The sequence below is a fragment of the Panthera tigris genome, chromosome C1 (genome assembly GCF_018350195.1).
Source record: "Panthera tigris isolate Pti1 chromosome C1, P.tigris_Pti1_mat1.1, whole genome shotgun sequence".
NCBI classification, from domain to species: Eukaryota; Metazoa; Chordata; class Mammalia; order Carnivora; family Felidae; genus Panthera; species Panthera tigris.
The window spans coordinates 51,969,588-51,980,004 of record NC_056667.1 but is presented as its reverse complement, the minus strand read 5'-3'; the positions used below and the strand labels follow the sequence as shown (position 1 = coordinate 51,980,004).

The 10,417-nt window shown below is 42.4% G+C and overlaps 1 pseudogene; it reads left to right on the top strand.

Moving 5' to 3' along the window:
- The first annotated feature begins 3,597 nt into the window (after positions 1-3,597).
- LOC102961033 lies at positions 3,598-4,184 on the top strand (annotated as a pseudogene).
- The last annotated feature ends 6,233 nt before the right edge of the window (positions 4,185-10,417 follow it).

Here is a 10,417-nt window from a genome sequence, read left to right as displayed (position 1 = left end):
TTGTAGAGTGGCCAACCAGCCTAGTTTGCTCCAGACTCAGAGGTTTCCTGGAAAGTAGGAATTTCAGGGCAAACCAGGATGATGGCTCACACATCAAGTTGTGTAGCCTTAAGGAAACTACCTCCCTGCTCTGGACCACAGAGGAATTTGGACCAGGATGATCTCTATAGTTCATTGGAGTGTTACTGTCTGATTTCCTTCTCTGCAGAGGGACAGGGGGTCATTGCTCTGATCCCAACCTCAAGGAATCTTTACTGTTTACTTCTTTATGGCTGAGTTCTTCCAGTGTATTCTAGAAAGCCCCCTCTGATTGGATCTACACAGCTACAAGAAAACTCATAGCAACAGCTTTCGACTGAACAGGCCTGGGTGTGATAAACTTCCACTGGTATCTGCCTTCACGTTGTAAGGGATACTTCACATTTATCACATCTACTCAATCTCTCTCAGCCTCTGTTTTCCCATCAAAAGGAGAATAATAAAAATTGTATTTCACAGGATTAGTGAGAATCAAGTGAGATCAAAGATGTAAAAGTGTTTTTATAAATTGTAGAAAAATATAAAAATGTATCCATGCTGTCTCTTAACAGAGAGTGGGTATGTGATTCACAAGCCTACTTACATGTAGCCCCAGGTCTGTGTCTACCCCCATAGTCTTGCCCCACACAGCACCTAACCCGTATGGGCTGTTGAAGATGGAATTTTATATTCTAAAGGCTCTGGATCCTTTCTCATTTTAGCCATGATTCTAGCCATTTGCTGTCTATAACCTCCTAATTCAATAATCAAGAAGCAGAAAACCTGTACTCTACATCAGGATTCGATATGGAGATTAGGAAAACAGGATGAGAAGAATTCAAACTCTGGGACATTAATTAAAACGTTTAGAAGAGAAAAAAGGAAACCACATCATTATGGTCATGCAATTGTCTAATCTCTTATATGGGCAAAATGGCCTCTATCCAGTATAATTCATAGAGATATTTTGAGGATCACTGGGACAGGAATATGAAGGCCCTCTCAAAACCATGTAAAGGAGGCTACAAAATTAAGCACTAGGCACGCCTACGTATATGAAAATAGATGGCACACGTATATTTCATCTCGTCTGACATTCTTATTTTACAAGTGATAATATGAGGAGCTAGAGACAATTTGTGCACAGGGACAAGAGCCATGATGAAAACTCAAATCTCTTGACATTCAGCCAGTGCTCACAAATCATAAGGATTACCTTACTTTGGGATCCCCCAGAAGCAGGTTTTGAGGCAAGAGTTCAAGTGCACATGGTTTATTTAGGAAGTAGCTCCTAACACCTCTAGTTGGGCAGTGGGAAGTGAGATAGGGACAAGAAGGAACCAATCAAGCAAGGCTCCATTGTGGACAACTGGAGTGTCCTCCTGCTGAGAAACTGAGGGAAACAGGATAGATCCTGGGTCTCAGAGTTATTCCAACTGAAAGACAAGATCAGGGTATTTAGCCTATCCTTCATTTGGTGACAGCTGCTGGGACAGTGTCAATTCCTCCATCACTTCTAGCATACAGGTAGAATAGGCTCCAGTGACCAAAGAGTGTCCTTGGAAAAGATTCACAGGATTTGGGAATTAGAGGTTGAGTCAGCATACCCAGCAGTGGTACAAGCTGCTACAAGTAGACACTGGCAGGCACAGATGGCCATCTATGACTGGTATCTTGGGGGTCCGCTAGTTGAATATACCAGAGAATGGTCCAATTACCACTATATTCTGTTGCAATGTAAACCCCATTAAGGCAAAACTATATAGATTTTTTGGTCTGTTTTGTTCATTGTTGAATCTTTAAGGTCTAAAACAGTGATAGCACATCACAACTACTTATTAAATATTGGTTGAGTAAATGAATAACACCCCTCACAATTGGCCAGTCTGCTTCTCCTTAAATGCTCCACCAGTGAGGAGGTACTGGTGAAAAGTTAAGGCAGCTGGATCATTTACTGAACCATCCTCTGATAGAAATTTCTTCCTGACATTAACTTCCTATGTGCTTCCCTGTAACACTTATCTTCTGGTTCTAATTTTCTCTGGGACCAAAGAGGAATAAATTTAGCTCCCCGTTCCACTTGATATATTTCAGATATATTTGGATAGCTGTGTGTGCCTGGTTTCTTCAGCTGTCCTCTTATGATATGGTTTTTAAGATCTTTCACTTTGATGGTAGTGGGAAGAACATGGTATTAGGAGTCAGCCCCGTCACCTTCAAGGGGAGTAATCTTGGACAAGCTTCTTCCTCTAAAAACATGTAGATGAGGTTAATAACAACTATATTTCAAGGTTGGTGTTGAAGATGTACTGAGACCATGTAAATAATGCCCTAGCCCCATGCCTGATACTTGGAAGGCCCCCACAAAAGTAGGTTATTTTCCACTACCCACAGCCCAGTCAGCAGCCTCTGGTTATGATTCATCTTGTCAATAGATGGTTTAGGTATGACATCCACAAATGGGCTTTCTTGTACATCTCTACTTAAATACAGAATATAGAGGGACTACAGTAACCCTCACTCTGCAACGTTTAAAAGACCCGAGTTGGTCTGTGATAAAGTCAGGACTAGAAAGCAACCCTATTAATGCACGCTAAGAATACAATAGGCTTTTTAGGCATCCCCATAGCAATACTGTTTCCTGTTAAGCTTATACTACACAACTAAAATCCCAAGGCCCTCTTTTTGTGAAATATTCTACTATACCCTGTATCTGGTACAGTTGATTTTTTGAACCTAACTGTAGGACTTTCTATTGATCCCTACTGGATTTCTTTTTTAGTTATTCCCTCTTTTCACCACACCACAACAGACAAGACTATCCTTAAACTCCTTATTACGTTTTCCCTGTCTTCCAGTTCACATCATCATTTGGTGGCCTGTCCTCCAAAGATTAGCAGAAGACAGAGAATATTAAAATCCCTCTGCCAATTTTCAGCTGCTCTTTTTTTTTAAATTTTTTAAAAATATTTATTTATTTCTGAGACAGAGACAGAGCATGAGCAGGGGAGGGACAGAGAGAGAGGGAGACACAGAATACGAAGCGGGTTCCAGGCTCTGAGCTGTCAGCACAGAGCCCGACGCGGGGCTCGAACTCACAAACCGTGAGATCATGACCTGAGCCGAAGTCGGTCACTCAACCAACTGAGCCACCTAGGTGCCCGTCAGCTGCTCTTTTAAAACTTCTACATAAGGATGGAAGTGGAAGGTCTTAAACCACTAGACGTTTGTAGAGAATGTGCATTTGCCTTATCCAAACTCTTTTTGACCTCTAATTCCGCAATTATGAGAGAAACAGTAGTTTAGCAAATGGATGCAAATAGTGAAAGGAGATCCTAAAACACAAACTCTAGAAAATGTCAGAAAACCAGCCCACTAAAGTAGCAGAAGTGCTGGATTAGAGGTCGAAGAGTCACTTTTGAGTCATGACTGTCACCAACTAGCTGTAGGACTTGAGCAGGTTTTCTTAACTTCTTTAGGATTCACTTTTCTCATCTATAAAATTAGAAGAATTGGGCTAAAAATTTTAAAAAAACCTTAATAAGTAAACTATAGCTCTTTGTCACATCTACTGCAAGAATGAAGACCCTTCTCAGCAATCAGACTGTTGACATTCCAGGAAATGTCCACATCACTCTGAAGGGACCCACCGTTATCGTGAAGGGCCCTAGAGGAACCCTGTGAAGGGACTTCAATCACATCAATGTAGAGCTCAGTCTCCTTGGAAAGAAAAAGAAGAGGCTCCGAACTGACAAATGATGGGGAAATAGGAGAGGAGAGAGCTGGCTGCTGTTCACACTATCTGTAGTCATGTGCAGAACATGATCAAGGGCGTCACACTGGGATTCCATTACCAGATGAAATCTGTGTGTACTCACTTCCCCATCAATGTTGTTATTCAGGAGAATGGTTCTCTTGTTGAAATTTGCAATTTCTTGGGTGAAAAAAAATACATCCACAGAGTTCGGATGAGGCCAGGTGTTGCTTGTTCGGTATCTCAAGCCCACAAAGATGAGTTAGTTCTTGAAGGAAATGCCACGGAACTTGTAACAAATTCAGCTGCTTTGATTCAGCAAGCCACAACAGTTAAAAACAAGGATATCAGAAAATTTTCAGATGGTGTCTATGTTTCTGAAAAAGGAACAGTTCCGCAAGCTAATGAATAAGATCTAAGTTGTCCAGCTACAGGAACAGCAAGATGCCAGATGATTTTTCAGACTTGTTTGTGATATTTTAAAGATGCAGTAAAAGCTGTATTCATTCAAAAATAAATAAATACATAAGCTATAATGATCCAGACAATGGAATGTTATTCAGCACTGAAAAGAAATGAACCATCAAGCAGTGAAATGACATACAGGAAACTTAAGTGTATATTGTTAAGTGAAAGAAGCCAATGTGAAAAGACTACATATTATATGACTCCTACTACAGGACATTCTGGAAATGGTACAACTATGGAGACAGTAAAAAGATCAGTGATTGTTAGGGATTGGGAGGGCAAAGGAGGGATATATAGATGGAGCACAGAAGATTTTTAGAATACTAAAACTTCTTCATGATACTAGAATGGTAGACACATACTATTATATACTTGTCAAAATCCTTAGAATGTACAATACCAAGAGTGAACTATAATGCAAAAACAAAAACATCAATAACAACAACAAAAAAACAAAAACCCAACTTGCACATGTTAAATAATAACAGTACCACATATGCCTTATCATTTACCTCCCACAGGTAGGTTTTGCCATCACCTCCATCTTACAAATGAGGAAACTGAGGCTGAAATGTGAGCACCAAAGATGGGATTTGAACCTAGATCTTCTGACCACAAGCTCAGGGTCCTTTGCTTTTCCTTATATCGCCTACCTCCCAGATCTCAAATCCTATGACATTTTCTTGGAAATCAATTTATATCTATTTAGTGTCCAGACTACAAAGGAGATTCTCTGCAAAACTGTTTCATTTGTTTTGTGCTATTTAAAGTTTATGCAGTTTACATGGAAGGCAGTAAAATAGAATGATTAAAAGGATGGGCTTTCGAGTCATTTACTAGCTATGGAATATCTGGCAAGTTAGCATCTCTGAGCCTCAGATTCCTCATTTAGAAAACAAAAGTAATGGGGCGCCTGGGTGGCTTAGTCGGTTAAGCGTCTGACTTCGGCTCAGGTCATGATCTCGCAGTCCGTGGGTTCGAGCCCCGCGTCGGGCTCTGTGCTGACAGCTCAGAGCCTGGAGCCTGCTTTGGATTCTGTGTCTCCCTCTTTCTCTGACCCTCCCCTGTTCATGCTCTCTCTCTGTCTCAAAAATAAATAAATGTTAAAAAAATAAAAAAGAAAAAAAAAGAAAAAGAAAATTGAAGTAACGACAGGACTTTCTCTCCAGGAATGTTTTAAGGATTATGGGACATGAGCATGTCAAGCCCTCAGCACAGTGCTTGATATAAATATGACTAAAGAAGGTTCTGTAACTATTATTCTTGGGTACACTGTGTAGGTTGTGAGATGCGGTATAGCATGGTTCAAAGTGTGGAGTCCCTGGGTTGAAATTCCAGTTCTGGTACATACTAATCATTTACTTTAGGCAAGTTGCTTACCCTCTCTGTGCTTCAGTGTCTTTACTCATGAAAAGGGGATGACCATAATAGCACTTACCTTGTAGGACTGTGGTGAGAAGATAATGAGCTAATGCATTTGATGCTTAGATTAGTGCTTGGCACATAGGAAGCTTACATACGTGCTAGCTATGGAGATCATCCCTCTTTCCTTCCTTCAGTAAATCTCAAGTCCATGGTTGCAACCAATCAAACACAAGACCACTTTGGAATATATTCCCATTTTCTTAAAACCCACACCAAAGGAATCAGCTGTCACTGCAGTCTCCCCACGTCTGACTCGAGGCTATGTGTCATCTGTTCTGATGAGCGCGCTGCAATTGTCCCTAACACCTCTGCAGATTGCTGGCACCAGGAGCCCTCTCTGGAGCAAACAGCCCACTAGCAAGGGTCTGGGATGATCAGCCAATGTTGGCAATGCTATCTGGAGTCAGCAGAGCCCTTTGGAGTCAGAGTGACAATTTAGAGATCCTTGGCTTCTTGCAGGGAGTGGAGAGGAGAGTGTTCCCTGGGTGATGGTGGAATCAACACTCTGCCTAGGAAGAGTTGCCCAAAGGGTTATGTAAGGTACTACACAGAGCTTACAACCACTCCAAGGACCTAAATCTTGTGTTCAGCCCCTCCAACTGAATGTCCCACAGCCAGTTGTGTGGCTGGGCTTGCTCCCCAGTTTGTGTTTCTGTCTAGAGAGCATGTTTTCTGCTCTGCACATGCACTCAGTGCATCTGGCAATGCCCAAAAGCTCATTCTTTCAGCCTCTCAGATGCTAAACATACCTTACAAACATGTGTCTTTCCATTGTCAACATAGGATGGAATGCTTGAGGCAGATGGTTTAAAGGAAGACCCAGCCAACAATACCAATTAAAAAATAACATCCTCACTGGGGTAAGGGCTAAAATAAAGCATTTCTTCAGGTGGTTGCTGTGGTTATGTGAGTGTCTGTTGCACACTCATCTTGCCAACTGGTTGGAAGTGTCTAGAACCTAGTGGCGCAAACCTCCACAGTTACCAGGGGTTAAGCAAAGCTATGTTCCTGAAGTATTTATCTGAAAGAAGCTACAATAAAACCTTACTTTTATATTAAGAATATAAACTATATCTGGCACCTGGGTGGCTCAGCTGGTTAAGCATCTGACTTTGGCTCAGGTCATGATCTTGTGGTTTGTGAGTTCGAGCCACACATCAGGCTCTGTGCTGACAGCTCAGAGCCTGGAGCCTGCTTCAGATTCTGTGTCTCCCTCTCTGTGCCCCTTCCCAGATCATGCTCTGTCTCTCTCTGTCTCTCAATAATAAATAAACGTTAAAACAAATTTAAAGAACATAAACTATATCTAATATAATATGACATAATTATTAAATTAAAATTCATAGTTTGAGTGAATCTTTTTAGATAAAACACAGAGGGGCACCTGGGTGACTCAGTCAGTTAGGCATCTAGCTTTGGCTCAAGTCATGATCTCATGGTCCGTGGGTTCAAGCCCTACGTTGGGCTCTATGCTGACAGCTCAGAGCCTGGAGCCTGCTTCAGATTCTCTGTCACCCTCTCTCTCTCTACCCCTCCCCTGCTCTCTCTCTCTCTCTCTCTCTCTCAGAAATAAACATTAAAAAATTTTTTTAAAGATAAAACACAGAATCTGGTAGTAATTTTGCATTTCCAGGATATTCGTTCCCCTCTGCCATAAGGAATGTTTCTATGGGAAAGTTTTACAAATGTTGGGCCTAAGTCATGGTGTGAAATACAAGAGAGAAGACAGCATAATACAGAGGATGGAGGGCTGGGTGTGGGGTCCAGAGACCTGAGTGTGGGCTGGGACTCTGTCACCCAACTTGCCATGTGACCTCATGGTTAAACAGGGATGTTAATCCTTGTCCCGTCTGCCTCCCAGGGCTGTTGTGAGAATTGAACGAGACAATGCGTGTGAAAAGAGTTTTCCAAACTACAGTGCGCCACAAATGTAAGTTATTATGACTCAGCCTTGTTGTTTTTGGAAAGCGTGTTTCATTTTATATATCACATGTATTCTCCACCCCGCCCCTCCCCCCACAGTCAGATCAAAAGTGTTTGCCTTCCTCCTCAGAGTGAGGGACCTCTGATCTGACAAAAAGAAATGAAGTCACCAGGCTTGCTCTTGCCCAGTTTTATGTCCAGGCCATGGGAGAAGCACGCTCCCCGCAAGGCTGAGCGGCCCAGCCCTCGCCGCCCATACTGAGGGGAAGTAGACAGAGCCCAGCAGTCACCACTGTCTGAATTTCATTATGCAGGTCTCCAGACAAGCAGAGGGGAAAAGTGCAAAGGAGTGGGTCAGCGTCTGAAATGTGAGAGGGACAGCAGTCTCTGAAGTGTATGGGAATGGAAGGAAACTTAATACTGCTCCAAAGGGGAGAGGGAACATTGCATCATGTGAAAATAATAGCAAGCGGTCAGTAGAGCTTGGGGTTTGGGAAGGCAGGCTTGCCCACTGACCCATTTGCAAAAAGGCTTTGATGCCATTCTGTGCCAATCCAAGGTGAATCTGCACCAGGAGACTGATGTAGAGTACAGGAGGCTGGGTGCTCACAGGGACTGGAGATTGAACTCAGGTCCTGAGCAACCTGAGAATACTGCTGGGGGTGGAGCGTGCAGTGTGAATCCGAAACAGAGCTCTGAAAGGAAGCCCTAGAGTTGGGAATTGGAGATAACTGGTCAAGTAACGAACCAATTAGTCAAAAGTACTATTTATTGAGCACTTAATATGTTCTGAATACATACCTCACTTATTCCTCACAATAACCCTAGAGATAGAGAGCATAATCCCCATTTTTAGTACAAAGAAACTGAGGGTCAATGAGTTAAGGGACATTTCCAAGGTCACAGAGCTAGTAAGCAGCAGAGCCAGAGTCTGACACAGATCTGTGCAACTCCAGGTTTCTTGATTCTGAACTCTCTGCTAGCCCTCTCCAAAGCAGAATGGTTGGGAATTGAGCGGAAATGGATTAAAACAGAAGCATGGAAACAAGAGAGAAAGGTCTGGATTTTTTCCATGTCAGTGACTTACTTTTCTGGGCTAGGGGAACACGAGTGTGGTTTCCTGTGGACATTTGTAACACAAGAATTGGCCACCTTTCCCAAGTAAGTAACTCATAGCCTATCTTCTGTGGGTCTGGGTGAGGAGGTAACTGAAGCCACTATTGACAGCAAATGCAAAAGTTAGCAGGAACCTGGGGAAGAGTGCATGTTGGAGGGGAACAGACTTCCTGTGTCACTGATGAGATCTGCCCTTGGTACTTTCATCATTGATCTATTGCCATAATAATGCTGCATAACAAACCATCCCAGCGTTTAGTGGCTTAAAATCACAACCATTTGTCGTTTCTCATGCCTTTCAGGGCTGGCTGAACAACTAGACTGATCTGAAATGGGCTCATAGGATGTCAGCTGGGTTTGCTCAGGTGTCTGCCACCAGCTGGAAAATCTGTTGGAAATGGTTGATCTAGGATGGCCTCAGCTAGGATGATGCAGCTCTGCTCCCCATGCTGTCTCATCTCCCAGCAGGCTAGTTCAGTGTTGTTCTCATGGTGAAGGCAGAAGAATAAGAGAGAAAGAAGAGGTGTGCGAGATCTTAGGCTTAGAACTGACATGCCGTCTCTTCTGCCCCATTCTAGCAGCCAAATCAAGTCACAAGACAGCCCAGATTCAAGAGGTAGGGGAAAAGATTCCATCTCTTAATGGCTGACAAAGTCACGTTGCAAAGCACTTGAAGAACTGCAGGCATTTTTTTTTTTTTTTTTTTGGCAGTCCGTCTACCACAGGATTCAATCTCAATCCCAAAAGGAGATGAAAGGCAGCATCATTTGCCAATATTCTGGGCCATGCCCATTTCCCTGCCAAAAACCCTTTGTCCACTAAATGTCATTTCTTTTTTTTTTTTAATTTTATTTAAATCCAAGTTAGTTAATGTACAGTATAATAATGGTGTCAGATGTAGAATTTAGTGATTCATCACTTCCATGTAATACCCAGTGCTCATCCCAACAAGTGCCCTCCTTCATGCCCATCACCCATTTAGCCCATCCCCCCACCTGCCTCCCCTCCAGCAACCCTAAGTTTGTTCTCTGTATTTGAGTTTCTTATGGATTGCCTCCCTCTCTGTTTTTCACTAAATGTCATTTCTTTGTCCAATTTTTATGTGTCTTGCTGGCACTAGACTGAGAAAGAAGTGACACAATGACTCTATAGTTGGGCAAATAAAAGAATGCCTTCTTTTTTTAGTAGTAGTAAAATTCAGACTGCTTACCCACTGACTTCATCTCTCATTTCCTAAGAAAGTTGCATTAGGAATTATACTTACACTTTCTCAGTGAACCATCCCAGCCTATCTATATGTGTATGGAAATGCTATCAAATTCCAGGAAACAGAAGTTCATTTAATATGATGAATAATACTGTTTTTTTTATTGTTTAAATCCAAGTTAGTTAACCTATAGTATAATAATGGTTTAAGGACAGGGGCCTGGGTGGCTCAGTTGGTTGAGCATCCTACTTCGGCTCAGGTCATGATCTCACAGTTCGTGAGTTCGAGCCCCGCGTTGGGCTCTGTGCTGACCGCTCAGAGCCTGAAGCCTGCTTCGGATTCTGTGTCTCCCTCTCTCTGCCCCTTCCCTACTTGTGCTCTGTCTGTCTCTATCTCTCAGAAATGAATAAACATTAAAAAAAATTTTTTTTAATAATGGTTTAAGGAGTAGAACTTAGTGATTCATCACTTCCATAAAACATTCAGTGCTCATCCCAACAAGTGCC